We start from the raw sequence: 19,068 nt of genomic DNA, 5'->3' as shown, positions 1-19,068 counted from the left end.
TAGCAGCAACTATGGTATACAATGCTGACAAGCTGAATATGAAACCATATTGCTTTAGCCTACGCAACATGCCAGCGCATGCAGACACAATGACTCTTCTATTGTTTCTGAAAATAAATCCAAGAAGTGTAATACTCTCAAATGAAAGATTTAGAAACAGAAGCAGCAAATTAACTAGCAGAGCTTAGTAAGAGCTGTGTATGCCTTTAAAGTCTGCCCTGCTTTGGGGACAATGGCACCCTTGCTACTAGTAATCACCAGGCACAGTGACTCTAAGTACCTGGAACAAATTGTGTTGACATGGAGTCAACTTAAACCATATGTTATACTACCAACTAAAAATTCAATCTCTTAGATCTAAGACAATCTACTTTTCCAAACAATTAAATGTGCCTTTTGTAAATATGACAATAAGCCCCATCTACTCAGTGTCTCAGGGTTTTTTTCCAGTTCTAACAGTGTTTGTTTTGTCTGTATTTTCTGGTGATCTGAAAAACTTAAGTTATTCTTTCCCTAATGCACTTTGATTTGCTGAGGAAAATTCCTTTCAGAGCTATTTTTAAGGACTGCTTTCTTTTTTTGTGGCTTGTTGTTTTTTCTACGCTGATTCTTTCGAGCTTTTTGAATTCAGTAAACATTCCAACCTAGAAAATTATTTCCCCACCAAATCTCTCTTCTAATCAATGCACAGTTGGCTTTTTGGTTTTTCTGTAAACCAATACAGACTTCTTGTGTTGCAATACTCAAGGTCATGCAAAGCAGTAAATGGTAAGATTAGTTTTTAATTTATGTCTCTTTCTTTGCTTACATGTACAGAGTAGTTACTGTCAAAGCTTCTTTCTCAGATATTTGAAGTCCTGGAAGTTAGCTCCAGGATTTCAGAATTAAGAATTTTCTCCTTCCCCTTTGAAAATATTAAATACATAAATGCATTTGCATTTCCATTCCCAAGCTGATTGCATGTGAAGTGTTCACTCCTATTGTTTCAGAGGTTTTTAAACTAGTGTTTAAAAAAATTCTTAAGACAAAATTTTAAGTTAATAAGTACCAGATTAAGCTAGTAATTCAGGTTTCATAGTGATGTATTAAGTAATGACCACTTAATTAATCCACATCATACGGACCTAAAAGAAGCACAATATAATTTGACTGTAGTAGATTTTTGCTGCTATCTCACATGACAACTTCATGTAAGCAATATAGGAAAGAAGTCTGAAGAGCTAGTAGAAAACGGTTAAAAATACTGAGTAGCAATAACTCACTCTTAGTATAGCAGGCTCTGCCCTGAGCCCTGTAGTATTTACATTTTGTAATTTAGTATTTACCTGACAAACTGAAGGAGTGATCTGATAAAACAAGTTGCAGTTCAATAGTGAAAAGATCTCACAGCTACAAAATATAAGCAAAAGAGATAGAGAATACAATCGCATAGGTAGCAACTCTTTAGAAAAAGTACTGGAAGCAATAGTGGGTCTTAAGCTGAACTTGAGTCAAAGTTATTTTGCTGGTGTGAAAATATAATATGTACTCTTATTTATACACCCCAGCATGAAAGACTGCAAGATAAAAATCATCTTCAGTATTGGTTCAGCCTCAGCTGGAGAGTTGGATTCATTTTGAGGCATCACATTTCTATAAAAAAGTGGAACAGCAGACAAAGTTCTAGCATGTTTTTGTTAAGAAAAATCACGTCAAGTATATCTAATTTCTTTCTATAGCAGTTACAGGCTTTATAGACGAAGAAGTAAAGTCCAGATGATAGCCATAGACATTGATCAAAAGTCTAGTAGATATGGCCTCAGAAGAAAGATTGAAGACATTCAAGTATTTAGTTCAGAGAACAGAAAACTTCTGGACACGTAATAATAGTCTTCAAATACATTAAAACTACTTTAAAGAAAACTAGAAAAAGCTTTTTTCTTTTAGTGACCACTATGGACATGAAAAGAATGAATAAACAAATCGAAGCAAGTCAGAATTTGGACGCTGAAAATACTTTCTAAATGAGTAAAGTACTTGCACAGATTGCCTAGCGAGGTCACTGGGCTTTCATCAACAGGGGTCTTTGAGAATAGGCTAGGCAAGCATATGAAGTGACACAGGCACAGCCAGTGCTTGGCATAGCCATACACCAGATGATCTCCCGAGCTCCTTCGAGTCCTGTTTCCTGTGATTGTATGAGTTAAAAGTGAGATGCACGAAAAGTGATGGCAGACTTATACATAAAATATCAGTACACAGAGAAAAAAATTGAGGTAACTTTTCGATATCCAACAAGGACCTCAGGCCTCAGCTTTCTACCTTTTCTAATTTGACATTGTTGCTTTTTCTAACCCCTACCCTGTTGTTGGTATCAGTCGGTCAGCTTTAACTGGAAAAAAATATAGAACTCTCCAGCCTTCATAGCTCTGGCAGTTTGCTCAGGTTCAAAGGGCTATTCAACAGGCTGATGTAAGAAAAGCCTGTTGAGGGTTATTACATTCATAGAAGCTGTGTCTAGCTAAGAAAGTCTCCGTGCCTCAAATACATGGAGGCTAGACAAGTACCCAGGGGCAACACCGTGCACACCTGACCCAGTCATATAACTTCTCCTAGACACCTGCTGTTGGACACTGCCATGGAGCGACCTCTGGTATACTCACATGTTATGCTCCGATACAAAAAAACCCAGAAAAACATGAACTTAGGGAATCTTAGAAATTCAGAAATTACAGCACAAAACTCCAAAATATTTATTTTAAAACATTTAGTGTAAGCCATCTCCATTATTTTCTTCGGTGACAGGAACTGACAGAATCACTTTATGCAGTAACAAATGAACTCCTGGGCCACATCCTTACACATTCTAAAAGTGTCTTCCTCAGCTCAGTGATATCCCATTTCAGCTCAAGAGTGACTTCCTAAACTGATCTCACCCACCCTGTTTTTCCTGTCAGCCCCTTCAGGATCAGCTCACCCTTTTTTTCCTTCATTAATGGAAAGTGACTTTCCCTAGGTCTAGCTTCTCCCTGGTGAGCTAGCTCCTTCAATCCTAACCGTTCACATACATGCCCCATTGCATACAGGTTATACCTTCTTAGGCCCCATTTCCCATTAGGCCTTGCATTGAGTTGATCATATGCTCCTTCTGGGAGCAATAAGTCTGAAACTTACCTACTTCCTCTCCTACTTGCAACCTAATCTTGAGAGGGATCTTCATGTAACACGAGCTTTGTCACCAAGCTGATTCCCACTTTGTGCAACTATTTTTATTTGTTGAAAAAACATAGAAATTAGGCTTCCTTTCAGTACCTGCTCTGTGCCTATCATTTAACTCATCATATTTGGCAGTCCAACCACACAATAAATTCTTTATAAAACCTTGAAAGAGCTTTAATGCTGAGAAGTATTTTTCCACCATTCCTGAACAGGACATGGAAGCTGGAACACCGTGTTGGGTTTTCCTGTAGCAGGAAGACAGCTGACTACTGTACTATGAACTTACAGTGGTTTGTTAATATTATTATAGCAGATGGATGGCAACTCTCATTACTGACCTCTACCTTTCATGTGTGCCACATAGTGTTGGATATTCATATTTTCATTTCTCCATGAATCTTTAGCACTCCACTACATAGGGTATCATAAAGCTGCTACACAGAATGTTTTTAAATCCTTGGAGAATGGCTACGTATATGCAAAAGATATTTCTCAGACTGCCAGCTATGGAAAATTCATTCTGGCACTCTGAGCACATTTTCAAAATCTGTCATGTCCTTTGCTCAGAGACTTGTCTCAGGTCACCTTTCACATAATTATTATGCTCTTTGTCCTCACTGTCTTCCTCCCATTCTCAGAAAAACAGCACTTGAGTTACCCTCTTTTCAACAGCATCAATGTCTACAACCTTCTACCTTTCAATATTCTGTCTAGCTGTGTCTGAACCACCAGTGGAGGGCTTAAACCTCCTGATTATCCACACTACATACTTGTTAGTTTCTAATTCAAACCATGCAGGATGAATATTTGAAAATGGCTTTTCTGTTGAATGTTTCCATTGAAAACTCTAATTCTCATTATATTCCATCTGACACCACGGGTACTCAGCAACTGTGTCCTGAACGTTCAGAATTTAAAGTGAGGTCAGCTGAAAATGTAGGATCAGAGATAAACAGAGCTGCAAGTTACCTGTTGGTCTGTGCTGTATAAGTTTGTGGGGTTTGTTTTGTTTTTAAAGCAACACATCCAACCATGTGGCCTATAGTTTTGCAGAATTTCAAATAAAGAGAGAAGGGTCATCTTAAAAAAATGAGATTGTGTATTGGTGACATTTAAAAAACAAATGTCATAACATTCTGAAGAACTGATTTCAATAACAATTGTTCTGATTTATGACCACCACTGAATAGCATAAATTTCTGTAAAACTGTGCCCTCTCATATCCTCTCTTAATCTTTGTAAATAACACTTATTTTTAGATTGCAACTATCTAAAATTTCACTATCCATCAGACAAATAGAAATATTTTTGATGCCATAATGTGCATGTTTGTAGCTACTACACTTCTTGGGGTACTGTATTTTTTGTTAACATTAGTTAACTGAGGTGACATGAAGTAGATACAAGATTGTGAAATGCACTGTTTTGGAAATTGTATGCCAGACTCTAGAGACTGCCTAATTCCACTCCCCCACCCCCTGGATACAGTCACAATATCAAATAAGAAAACTACAAACATAGTACTTCTGTTGTTATTAGAAAGAAAAGTTACACATGATAGTCTTTCACAATACTTAGTAGGATAATTTATTTAACTGTAGGAGTCTTATTTCCAAGTCTGTATTGTACAAGATGTCAGACTAGACTCTAAAAAAATGTCAGAAGCAGCAATCATCAAGTATACAACTCTGGCTCAAATCATTTTTGGATATTGTTGCCAAGGTCTATAAGGAACAACTGTAAAATGACTTATGTACATTAGAAAAACAAGCAAACAATAAAAGAAAAATGAAGAAAACCAATAGCTATTTCAAAGATTAAATTGTGTTATTACAAACATTTTGTGCAGCTTAACCTCGCTTAGTGAAATTACTCAGTTTTGAAAGCACTAGAAGGATTAAAGACAAGAATATCATTGTTCTTTTTATTCCCTTCATTATTTTTATGTTTTCAAAATTGAGACAGAAATAAGAAATATGTTCTTCCTTACAAGCAATGGTAGAATGATTCAAACAAGTTCACTCTTTCAGACAAAGCCTTCTATTTAAACTTTACAAGTCTACTTAGCTTCACAAAGCAGAGATGTCTGGAGACTCTGAAATAATTGGGGGAAAGGGTCTCACACGGCACCCGCTCAGGTATTCACCCACTTTCACTGTTCACCAAGAACAGAAGCTGATACAAAAGCTTGATATAAGCCTGTTAAACCCACACTTTGGGGCAGAAGTTGATTTTGAGAGCAGATTAAAGTCAGCAAGGAGTTCTGTAACTATCTGAAGTTAGAGAAGAGGGACCAACGGAAAAATATATGTATATATGTACAGATTAATCTAATGATTAATAAAAGGACAAGTGTACTTTGAAAAGCACGCTTTTCGAAGAAAAGTAATAGCTATAGGAAGACATTTGAGAGATGTCTGCCACTATGTTGCTTCCTTTCTGAAGTATTCATCCTTGGTTAACAAGACCAACAAATCCTACCGCTCAGTCTAAAGCTGTAGCTGGTTCTGTTTTACCACGTGCGAAGCCTGCCTATATGAATGCTTTCTCTTAGCTCAAGTGAGTACTCCTCTCTGACATTTCAGAGAAAACAATGGCACCCCTCTGGGTCAGGCTGCAGAGAGTTTGGGTTTGATATTGTTTATGGGAAGCTGTTCTATTTATCACACAATAGGGTTTCTGTTTCTCCATCAGTTCTATTGTGTTAAATCACACTGCTTTTTTTAAAGTTACATTTTAAGTTATAGCCTGTCAGGCGCCCTAAAGCATCTAGACACTGGGTGCCCCATAAATTTAAAGTTATTACTGCTCAGTATTGCCGTAAATGAGTTAGTCATCTTTTCTCATAAAGCAGCAAGGGAATGGACTGAAAATACAATGCAGCTGCATCTTATTTAGAAGTGTGTCTTTCAAGAGGTACAAGACATTAACATGCCCTTTCTGAAACTATATGAAAGTCTGCCCAAACTATAATAATTCATCACAGAAAGGCTGAATGAAGCCCTGTCTACACTGGAGAAGTAGCCACAGTTAGCCTTTGTTGTACAACGTGGCCATGGCCGACCTGCACGCTGAACACGCTTCATTGTTTTGTTAATGTGGATGAAAAGTATTAACCTGCGCAGAGTCACAGCATACAACACAACTAACGTGGTTTTGCCTGATCCGTGCCTAAGCGAGGTTATTCTTACAGCATGAAGGGAACCTAAAAGAGAAGTGGGAGAGAAGGAAGCACAGTGGATGCAGAGCACTCAATATGCAGCTGCTACTACAGTCCTGCCTGTCTAACCAGTGGATTTTTTGAACCCACTCAACTGTGGGTGCGTGCACAGGCACACATCTATACACACAGAGCCCCCAGCAAAGAACAACAGAAGCAAAGTCTCCGTTTCCCTTCTCATGCTTTCTTAGAAAGAAACCATCTTTTTTTCTATTTGGAGTTGCTGAATTTTGTGCAATAGTCTTGACACTGCAGTACTTCCATTTAGTTTACAAACTGCCATAAGAGTAACTGGGTTATATACCACGCATTTTAATTCTGATAAAACACCATCAAATAAGAATGGCAGTTGTTCATTTTCATCTCGTGTTTTGCATCTTTACAGACTTGCAGGCAATAGGCACCATTATTTCTAAAGAAATTGTGAAGGTTGGAGAATGTTTATGATAACTAGCATTGAACTATGATAAAAGGCATAGGAAAAAACTAGAACAATCCAAAAGGTTGGGAGCAAAACATTAAATAGACATGGGTGAAGCATTTGTCCATTGCAGGGATTTTAACTCTTAATAGTCTACGCTTAGTTGAACGCAATTAATCTCTAAAGCTCTTCAGTTGGCTTTTGAAAATTTGTTACTAATAGATATCGTTATAACAGATTAAAGTCATATAATAATCCCCTGATTTAAGAACCAGATGGTGATTTGACCTGATAGATCCCATCGATGAAAGCTGTTAGCAAGAAGTGAGAATTAAAAAGGTTTCAGTAAACTAAAAAATAAATCTGAAGTATTTTCTTCATAAGAAATCTACTGCTTTGAGAAGTCTAGGAAGGAACAGCTACTGATTTTGGTATCATGCCACATGACATTTTGTCCCCCCTCTCCAGCTTACAGTACCTGCCTAATGCGACAAAGCAATCAAAAACCCCGCCATGATATAAATTAAGACATTTATCCATTTCAAATGCAATATGACATTGATGAGTGCTACAGCAGCCCAACATCAGTCGGAACTACAGCTGGCTTGGACTAAATTGAAATACAAGTCATTTTTAGTAGACTCTAAGCATACGTTTTTATGACAGATCATTTACTAACAAATTTGTTTCCTCTCTCCCTCTCACTTCCCCCCCATAAAACCAATGACAAGGATGAAGAAAACATCAAATGAGAAAAATTCATATTCAAATGGAGAGAAGGATAGCCGGGAACATGGATTCCCTGCAGGTTTGAGTAACCTGCAAGCTTTCACTTGTTCATTCAGCCATCAAAGAGCATATAACCACAGGCCTTGTCCAAGGGACAGACATTTGGACTGCATTAAGCTTCCAGGGGGTATGTGTGCAAAACTCCAGTATGAAACTGTTATTAAAAAGGCTGCATGTTTGCTATTTCTGTGGTTTGTCAGAAAGGTCATTGTTTAAGATGTTTTCATTTAATGAAAATGTGTCTCTATTCTTATTATTGTTGTTTGATTTTTTCTTTCATGTACGTTCCTCCTCCTCCATATCATTGTTTGTCATCATATTGTGAAGTATCTTGCTGTTCCTCTAGTTGTCATGGAACTGGTTAGACGTTATAGATTTTTATAACTTTTCATTATACTAGTGGTTAATTTACAGGTGGGTACGTTTCCACCGTAACAACTTTCCTGAACTCATTAGGAAGTTTTAGACTGGAGTAGGATAAAAGCAACCATATTCATTGTGCAGAGTAGTGTGGGAGCTGCGTTACTTCAGCAGACAAAGATTTGTTATACCAGGAACTCCTCATCAGATCGCTACCCATCAGATCCTTCCTCTTAATCTGATCTAAGCACCTACACTTGCCTTCACAGAGGAGTTCTACTACAACAGTACCAAACGTGAGCAAAATTATTCATCCCATGCAGAAAATACACCAAATACTGAACCTCCACTCTTCATTATGAATAGATCTGCTGAACTAGCAGAAATAAGCAGCCTAGACAACAAAAAAACCAGCAATTAAGGACTCAAAAGCATAAATTCCAGCTGAGGTACAAGGCAGTCAAAGAGATCTCCCAGTTAACCTTTGCACAGACTGGAGGTGTGGATAACGGTACGTTTTCCCCATTATATGAGAACTCATAAAAACCTGGCTTTTGTATTTTAAGATGGAAAAGAATATTAGAAAAATCATATAAAGCAGCATACAAACAACTTTAAAAAGCTAGCCAGAAAACATTAACAGATGAGTTAGCAGTAGTTAAATATTTATATTGTACATTTCACATTTATCACAACATACCCTTCTTTTTCCAGAAAAATGTCTCTGTTAGGGGCTAGGACAGACAGTATCCAATTTATTTGTTTCTCTTGGTATGTTATCTTCCTTTAAAGAGAGCAACAGAGCCAAGTGGGCCCCTCCGCAGGGGAAAGGATCAGTATCTTCATTTGAGAGCTACTGGGTACACTTAAGGCGGGGAGAAGCAAACAGCAAGGAGACATGAGCATGCACTTCAGGCTCAGGAGATAGCCAAGAGCAGCAGGAGAAGCTAGAAACAAGCCCCAGTGACAATGGAAAAAAAAACTCGCTAGGGACCAGAGTGAACTCGCAGTCTGCTTCAACCCTGAAAGCCACAGAGCTGACTGAAACCAAGACTGGAAGCAAGGACAAAGTTAGCAGCAGGAGATTTGTTTATAAACCCTTCCCCATGTCTAGTCTGTCTTTTCTCTCTTTTGTCTCTGTTGTAAGAGGTTTGTCTGATGTAGGCTTTGTTCAAAGGAAACCTGAGGTTTGAGTTTAAAAGCTCTTTGAGGGAAGATGTCTGGACAGACCTACCTCAAAGCTCTGGTCAGAGATTTTTTTTTTTTTTTAAATGACAGAGGTATTTTGGTGTTTCATTTAATTCTGATGACAAATACTTAGCTACGATGTGCAGCATATAAGTAGTGGCTTTGTCAAGCCGTACCTCTTAGAAAAGTGTGAGTGAGTGACAGCATCACAAGCTACGCACAAGGACACAACTTGAGCTCAGAAACAGCAATGATCTCAGAAGCAATTCCTTCATACTTGGATATAAAGTCAGCATGAGGCTCTGGTAAAAAGGATTTCATAACTTTCCAGTCTTTCTCCACTTCTCCCATACTTCATTCGAACTAGGAGCTGCTGATCAAAACCTCTGGGCAGAGCCCCCTGCAAAGCATGCTATGAATGCTAGACTGAGTTATTATACAACTAGTTGTAATGCCACTTGAGCAAGGCCAGAGGAAAGCGATCAAACATCTCCAAAACACGATGAGAAAAGGGGCTTTGATTCTCAATACCAACAGGGAACCTATGACTGGATCCTGAACAGGATCCAGAAGCAGTTGTAACTTGCTTTAACCTACTGCTCAAACCAAAGCAGCAGGCACTGTGTTTTCTCCATGTCCTTTAGGTCTGCTCCACTGTCTCTGGAGAGGGCATGAGACGAATTACCTGGCACTCAGCAGCCACCAGTTACAGAGGAAACAGAACCACTGTATTGTCTATACACTGTCACACGTCATCTGCCTGCAAACCGTGTTGCACCAGCCATTGTCACTGTGCTGTCCTCCCTGGCAGCTCGAACAAGAGAGGGTGAAAGAACATAAGGAAGCCATTAGAGGTTAGGAGCCGTTGCCCAACATGACTCAAAAAGGGATCTGAGGAAACATAATGGAATCACTCATGAGCAACTGTCCGTCCAGTCAACATCTCCAGGCGGCCTGCAGCTGCTCCTGCTCTCACGATAGACAAAACCAGTTCTCTAGAACAGCACAATATATGCATTAGCTTAGTGTACCTGCCCATTAGTTTTAAACATGTCAAACGTTAAAAACAAAAAACTTAAAACTTTTGGTCTGTGAAAGAATGGCTATGAAGAGACAGTACTTGGGAAAAGAAGAACCAAGAGGAGGAACAATGCCTCGCTATTGAATGACGAAGGGAGAGAGTTGTCTCCAGCTTCTAATTATAACGCTATGCAAAACAACTTAAAGTAAATGTATTTGTGTTTATTTTATATTCAACTTCCCAGTTGTGTGATGGGAAATTGAGGAGAATAAACACAGTAATAATAATGGGGCCAGATTGCAGCTAGCGTATGCATGGGTGTGTGGGAAGAAAAATACCAAGAGTGCCCACAGCCTATGTGCAAGCTCTGCCTACACTCAGCAGGGTCTTCATCCTCGTGTCCTCAAAGAATTAATTAATTCCCCAGGACACAGAGGATGAGTAAGTCCTGATTCCATCAAAGAGTAAAATAAGAACCATGCTTATCTGCCTGAAAGGAAACACCCTCCCACCAACATCATCCCTCCCTGATGATAAGTTATCTGGCTTTGAGATGTAACATCCTTTTTAATAGGCATACTCTTTTGTGTCTATAAACAGCGAGTATTCAAGTAATAACATTTCCACCTGTTATTTTTCAGTTTTCCTCACAGTAGACAGGATCAGTAAGGAAAGTCTTCAGAGGAGGAGAGGATATCTTTTTGAAGTGAATGATAAACATTTGTCTAACAGTTCATCAAAAGGTACCTCAACTCTACACTTTTCAGCAGGCAGAAATCAAATTGTAAATCAGTAGACTTTCTAAAATACACAATGACTGCAAGATCAGAATGCCAACTATACGTTCATTATTCACTCATGCCTATTATGAGATAGATTAGTCCCTTTTGTGTTAAACAGAGAAGATACCTACCATTAAAGAGCAAGTTGTGCTGAAAAGTAATAACTAACTGCATTCAAAAACCTATCAATCAGTGTTATCGGGTCACTTAAACTTGCATTTATAAACATTTCTCTTTAAAAGAAATGGCTTTAAAAAAGAGGGGGGGAGTTTGTCCCACACACTCTGGTATCAGCAGTGGTTGTCCAGGCAAGCTGAGGATTGTACCAGTAATGTGGACTTTAGAGAAGTAATAAAAGCATCTTCCAAGGTAGGCTTTGGAACCATTGAACAGATGAAATGAAGTAAGAACTTGCATCTCTGACGGGATTAATACCACAATTTTATAAACCAGTCTAGGCACTTACTTAGAAGACTAAACCATCTCTGAATTTTATCAGTGGCTATCATAGCCTTTCACAGATTCACTGAAACTCTAAACAGACTCTAAAATCTGTGGACTACCTGAAGACAACAAATAAAAGGCTCGCCTCAATAACATGGAGCTACTGGGAAAGGTTTAACATGGAAATGATGTGAAAAGCCCAGCTTCTCCTCTACATACAGGTTTAAATTACACAGCGAGAAACAGCTGCTGCAGCTCAACAGGAGAATGCAGTATTTGTAAAACAGCAGCTTGAAAAGGCAGGAGGGGTGGGGAAGTCAAGTAGAAATGAGTGTGCTGTAAACATTAACACTTAAAGAAACTGGGGGAAAAAAAGAAAATTAAAATCTTTTACTTTACAAAACATTTAAATCTCAGTTTTTGTTCTATATCCCTCTGTTTCACCTGAAATAGTGTGCAATCCCAAGTGTGGAACAGCACAGGTAAAAAAAAAGGTATGAATTAGGAATTCACTGAGCACCAGACATCAGATCATTTTCTAATCTAGACTCTCTGATCTTTTTCCCCCATCCAAAAATCCCATACTTACTTTAAGAATAAGCAGAATAATTTCTTGTCTGTCATTCTAGAAGCAAAGCAAGCTAAAGCAGTGTTTCCCATTTGTGATTTATTGAAGAAGCACTCCTACTCCCTTCTTACAACCAGATTTCACATGGTCAGTCAGACCCTTCACTACCAGACTTGATAGACTGAGAAAAAGAATTTTGACACAATTAAAATGAGAATTCAGGTCCTTTAGGAAAGTATGCATTATAAGATTAATAGTTAATAACCCTGTCAACATTTATTTAAGCTAAGCCATTGGAGCAGAAATTTACAGTTAGTTCAGCTGCCTGTTGCTACAAAGACACATTTCTCTTAATAAAGAGAAAGGCACATGCCTGCTTATTTCTAGCAGGTGTTATACCACATATTACTAATAACTGAGAGGTTTCACTTGCAACACAAGTCACACAAATAGTGTGTAACCTCTCCTGTCAAATTCTGTATCTGCTATCCCTTACTTGGCATCCAGAGTACCTAGGGCAGGTTTTTCCAAAATGTTCAGTGATGGCTGGACCTTCCTATCATCAAAATTAGTAGGAGTAAGTTTGATGAGAACTAATACCTTCTGGAAAAGCCTCATGTAAAACTAGTCCACACATACCAAACGTGATCTGTTGTAGTGGAAAGATGCATTAGCATCTGCTGAATCTAGGATGTGGTCTTTTTAGATTGCCTATACTGAAACCATTTATAGAAGTACAAGACTGATGTAGTCAACAAAGCAATCCATTGACTTCAAAAGGCTGAAGATTTCGCTTTAGCTGTCTGGAGCAGGAAACTGTTTCCCAGTAATACTTCGAGGCTTTAACAACATCAGAGAAAATGCTCACACCTCTGCCTGGTACAGCAAAAGCTAAGACAAAACTTTATATTTTTAAGAAAATTTACTTCACATTTTTCTATCTTATTTCAAGCACTAAGTACATAACTAGCATTGTAATTAAACAACCAAGCTATACAAATACATGTACACGGATCATACAGATATGTTTAGTTCCTATTTAGATCAAAACAAATTAAGCCTCTGAATACCTGTAGCCTTAAGCAGCCTAGAGCCTACCCTTACTGCCACATAAGAAGAGTCTGAACTACCATCTGAATGCAGCATTAAAATACAGGCATAGCAGGGATGGACAAAACAGGTAATGAGAATCAGCATGTGTATCAACACAGCATTAATACCCCCAAAACCAGCAATTAATTATTTCCTCTGTATCAGCCTTTTAACAGCTTTGCCATTATGTTATCAACACACATTTATGATATGAAGTACTTATTCATTGTTTACTCGGAGAGCAGAGAAAGACTTCCAGAATTCTTTTGTTTGTTTTCTAAAGTAAGAGGTTTAATATAAATTATGATGTTTTATGCATGAAGTTAGCTGGCTCAGGAGACCTAATACAGGTAAGAAGTACATACACTTTTCAGAGAGAAGGAGGAAAAGAAGAGGGAAAATTTTTTTTAATAGGGCCACATTTACAAATCACTCACAAACAACTGGCTGTAATTCCAGTATCACAACAAGAAAAAATAATTCTCCCTGGCAGACATAAAAAACAAAACCAAAGCCCCTACAGATCTGAAAATTCTCCTTTTAGTTAGAAACAAACTTAAAAAGGCAAAGATAGACTGCCTCACCTACCTCTAACAACTTACTCTTATCTTCCCTCCTCCTAAGGCAGGACAGGCATCTTTTATAGTTCATGTTAAAAGGCTTGTTAAAGGAAGCAGGGTCACTTGGCCCCAGTGGTGGGGCTGGTAATGAAGCCCAGCTGCATCCTCCCAGGCTCTGCGGGGCTGAGGGGGAGCCACACGCTCTGGAGAGCAGGCTGACATTTCCCTGTGGGACCGGCTTGCACTTTGTGTAGCCGCTCAAATCAGTGAAAGCGAGGTAAAAGCAGATGGAAAAAGCCATCTTCTTTGGTGTGGTTTTATTTTGTACCCGTATCGCCATAAAAAGTCTATGTAAGAGGGAAGGCCAGCAGAGAAAGGGGTTTTTACAGGGTTTTCCTCAGGTTTCTGTGGCCTCAGTAGGTGGCTTTGCTGATACGCCACAGCCCCATGTTTTTTAACGCGATCATTCTTACTTGCCTCCCAGAAGAGGAAGTGAAATTGCTCTGAGTTTGTTTATTGGGCAAAACTGTGCATCTTATTCTGCTGCACCTTCTAAGCAGATGTGTTTGAATGAAAACTAGCAGCAAGTAACAGGCAAAAAAATAAAAAGTGTGTAATAGGCAAGAAAAAAACATTCACATTCCTCTAGACTCCTTCTAACATCGCTGGAATGCCAGGAGACCTTTTAAGTAATAGCAAACATTATGAAATGGAAGAGGACATAAAAGAAAATGTTAATACCTCGAGAGTACTCCGCTCCTTCCTAACTTTCCGCACTAGGGCAAGAACTTCATGTATACTTTGGCATCCAGAATCTTATAAAATATTTTCTTTGCATATGTCAAGACTTTATCTGTTCATTTTAGCTTGGACCTGCAGGAATGCTTGCAAAATGAAATTGGAAAAGGGAAACAAGAGTGGAAATACACAGTTAAATTCTCCACTTCGTTCCACCATAAGCAATTAGTTTGTGGTTAAGAAGAATATAGATTACTGTTGGTGGAAGAAGAAGCCAAACAACCTCCTTTTCCCAAATAGTAAAATATATTCTTGGCCAAAGAAACAATTTAAATTAGTCTACACACATTATTTGTCAAATGCTGTCAATTCACACGGTCCTTGTACTCTCTAGAGGGCCTCATAGTTTAAAGCCCAAATCCTGAAATGAGATCTGCTTAGGGGAACCCCTGCCCGTACACTGACTTCCAGCCACAGCAGGTCCCTGTGTGGACACAGAGCATCACGTTACAAGACAGGGACCCAGCTGACATTAATTGTACCAGGTAGCTACTAATTAAGTTGACACACAAATTGCCAGACAGACTGCTTTGAGAAGTCCCTAGACCAAAAGCCAGTGTGCAGTGCTTTCAGCGAAGTAACCTTTCCCAGCATAGTTTCTTCGTTTGCTAATTTCATTAATTATGCCAAGAGTGAGTTTGTTTGACTTCTCTGGGAAATGGGCTGGCATTTCTGAAGCAGACAAAAACACTGCGAGGAGACGCCGTACTTTTCAAACATGAATTATGTTCCTGGTGCTGGCCAAGCAAGAAGATAAAATATGCATTCATGCCGAAACTGTGGGTTTGAATTCTTTTATCTGAGACATAAAAAGAAGGTCTCCCTGGAGTAACTCTGACCTGAAGTGCTTGTTGAAAGTAGCCTTAAAACCTGAGAAGGCTCGCTGTCCAGATCAGCAGAACTACATGACAATTGGCATTTGGAACTAAACGCTGCACTCACAAATACAAGGTTTGCTGCTGGTTTTATTAGTAGCAGTATATTTTTTACCAGACGAGATAAAAATGAGCACCACTTGTAGAAAATGGAAGAGACGGCTTCTCTAACTGAGCCAAACAGGGGTGGGAGAATACTGACTTTTCCTAAGGCTCTGTCAAAGACCAACAGCTTACTAGTATATGAGTGACATTTGATGACTGCCAGTCTTTAACCTACGGCAAAAGCTTTTCATAGTGTACACCAGCCTTCAGCCTCATGTTCTCTACTCAGTTCAAGCCAAGTGTAAATGATATGCTTTACTGACATGTGTCTTTACTTCTAAATAACTCTGAAGTCACCGTAATTCGATTAATAGCTGTAGTATTGAGAACCCAAATTACTGGCTGTGCTGTGCAGATCTGGGACAATCTCTGTGTGGTCAGTCAGACCAAAGATGTGTGTATTGCCATAAAGCTTGAGGGCTGATCTCTGCTATCACAAAGGTTTATGAATAGGTTTCCAAGCAGAGAGAGGGAGAGAAAGAAGAGTTCAAAGTTCCTGGTACACAGTTGCTCATCATTGTTTATGTACTGAATTAGATAATTTTCACATCAAATTTAACTGTATTCAAACATGATAATCTCAAAGCTAAATATTCAGAAGACTTTCAGCAATCACAACTATGGCATTTTTTTGCCAAGTGCTAAGGTGAAAACATGTTTGCTGTTCCAAATAAGCATTATCTTTCTCCCTGGTATGTTATCTGTCTTAAAATTGCTACTTAGAACCCCAACAAATATGGCTGTGAGACCCGTACGTTGTTTTTACACTTGGAGTTCTTGAAATAAAGTTGTATGTCTGTGTGTGTAACTGATTGATTTATTCTGCAGTTTTGCTACCATCATAACCTTAACTTGTGTTCTGTAACTCACGGACCGTTTTGTCCTTTGGGCTCCTGAAGCTTACATTGTAAGGCTGCTGCCAGATTTGTCAGTAAGTAAATCTGTAAAATTAGATAAGCTCCACTTTGATTGATGAAGGTGTTGAAGATTATCTTGCTGTGGTATGCAATGGTTCAATGACTCGTCACTCGTTTTGAAACAAACAACAACAAAATAAAAATCTGTAGAGGATTTCTTCTCTGTTACACAGTCTTGCAGTAGATACACCTTAATGAGGCGCTGCCACCAGGGTGGGCCACCGTATACTGCTTTCCTCTAGGCCTGCATGTTCCTCAGCTGCATATTCCAGCATGGCATTTTTTCCCAAAGAGAAACATACCATCAATACGAATGCTGAACTCCATTTAACCTTCCATTTCCAAGCTTATGTTTCTATTTTAATTACCTTTCCAGCCTTGTGCTTAAAAAACCTTTTATATGTAATATATATTTGTATGTGTATTTGATATACCAGCTTTTTTTGACCCTTTATGCCAGGTATCCATCTATTTTATTCTTTAAGAAGTTTTTCATATATGTTTTGATGTGAAACTAGGACTACAGATGTGACAGTGGATTAATAACAGGATCCCAGATCTGTGACTAAGTCAGACCCAATGCAGGGCAGCAGTTCAAAGGTACTGTTGTTCTGTGGCCCGTGTGAAATGAGTCTGTAGATTTGTTTTATTTCTCGGTAGACAGAAAGTTGTAAATTGGTGATGAGGTAAGGCAAAGACACATATAGTTTGAACTGCACTCAGGCTGACTGGCAGCAATGGGGCATGAGGAAAGTTCTTCGGTCGCCCATGCTATGTCTCCTTACGTGGGCTCTGTGCTTCACAAACATAGCCTGGAGCCTTCCCAGTAGATGATACCCATTTTACTTTAATACCCACTTCAGGCACTTCCCACTTAAGGGGGAATATTTGCACTGTATAAAGACTAATGCCCTTGTTTTTACTCCATCCTTCAAAATAAGAACTGTCTCAGATCCACTTGACTCCATTGAGACCTGAATAATAACGGGATGATTAGTGGATGTGATACTAGTACGGTCCCAGTTTCATCCAGAAGAATAAATAGAACTAGTTGTTTGGGAAAAGACGAATTCCAGTGGGAATAAAGACAAATAGTGTGACATTTTTCTTTGAAAATGTAGTGTTCAGAAATAGAAGATGCACGCATCTTGGGGAATTTTTTCATTTTGTGACATACTGCAAACATAAGTGGTTAGCAGGCAGAAAAGCCAAGTGAGCCGGATGAATAACCAAACAGAGAAATCTGGCTAAAGGGAACAAATAGAGCTGGAATGGTGATGAAACATATGTTTTCAAGTAAACATCGTAATAGGCCAATGGAAGGGGTACTGTTCCCCACAAAAATGGCAGCAGTGAACAGAGAAATGCTTAAAAAAATGCAAGCGTTGCCTTTAACTGAAGGATTCAGTAGCTTTTTGGACAGTGAAATCTAGGGAAAGCATCTCCCTGGTAACTGGTGATCTAACACTGGTACCACAGTCCCATTCTTGAGGGATTCCCAGCTGTAGTCATCTACTGCTCACCTACACCCTGGCACGGTAATCTAGCAGGCGTGTGTTACTGAAGCCATTTGCTTTAAGAAATCAGAGAGATGTTTTCAAATGAGGAGAGATCATCTCAGGAGAAATCTAAATTTCAATTATTAGGTTTATTATATAATTACATTAAACACGGCAGGCTGCTTCTGATCAGTCTTCGTATGGTATCTGCCTCTTCCTTGGAGAATCGTCACAGCAAACTCGGCACGTGCAACGGCGTGGGAGCTTGTGCAGCCACGAAACCCTGCTGCCGCCCACCAGCCTGCAAACTGAAACGTGCTGTGGGCAGCAGAAAGGAAAACCTGAAGAGCTCAGCACTACAGGGCCCAGGAAAACTGGAGCTCATCTCTGCAGGGATGGAGAGTTCTTGTCTCCCCCGTGAGCAGCCTAAGAGGAATCTGCTTTCCGCCTTTATGTGGATTTTGGTCCCTTTCCCTCATCTTCAGAGCCCCGCGGGGGCTGCAAGTACTAAAGTCACAGCAGTGAGACGTTTTGTGGCCAGGCACCTAAGGAAGAGACAGAGATTGTGTTTGAATAAGCCCCAACATCCACTGCCCGAGTGCTGTGGACTGATACATACGATGGGACCAAGAAAAAAAGGTCGCAGTTACCTGTCCCGAGGCCCTGACCCGTACTAGAACATTGGGTCGGAGGCAGTGTGTATCCTGCTCTTAGCTGCTTGAAATGGGGCTGGTCTAGTTGCTTCTCAGCTTTATACAAGTTTTTGAGTCAATGAAGGTGACATGGAAAAACAAGTAAGAAAATTTAGAAAAGATGAGATCCAGACATTTAATATTTTAAAGAAATCTACACAATGGAAATAACTGCAATTTAAATGAAAGTACACATTTTCTTCTTAGCACTTTCTTGTCAATGGGAAAAAAAAATCCTCTCAGCCTATTATTACTGCGGTCAAAACCAGCAGCATCCAGAAAGCAACTGTTTTCAATGATAATCTAACAAAAATAACTATTTCTCTAGTGTATAATTTGTTTGAATTGTACAGTCTCTCTAACTCAGACTGCGAGCTCCTTGCGAAGCGCTGGTGGCACTCGCAATCACGATGAAACAGGGTCCATTCTCACCTGGGACAAGTGAAGCTCCTCTGTGCTGTCCTGCTCCTTTAGTGCTTGCATCACTGTGGGCCCAGAGTATGCCACAAAGACCCCTCTTTCAATGGCCTGCGCTCCCT

The sequence above is a fragment of the Calonectris borealis genome, chromosome 4 (genome assembly GCF_964195595.1).
Source record: "Calonectris borealis chromosome 4, bCalBor7.hap1.2, whole genome shotgun sequence".
Taxonomy (NCBI): domain Eukaryota; kingdom Metazoa; phylum Chordata; class Aves; order Procellariiformes; family Procellariidae; genus Calonectris; species Calonectris borealis.
The sequence above is the reverse complement of the archived record's forward strand: the minus strand, read 5'-3'. Positions refer to the sequence as shown.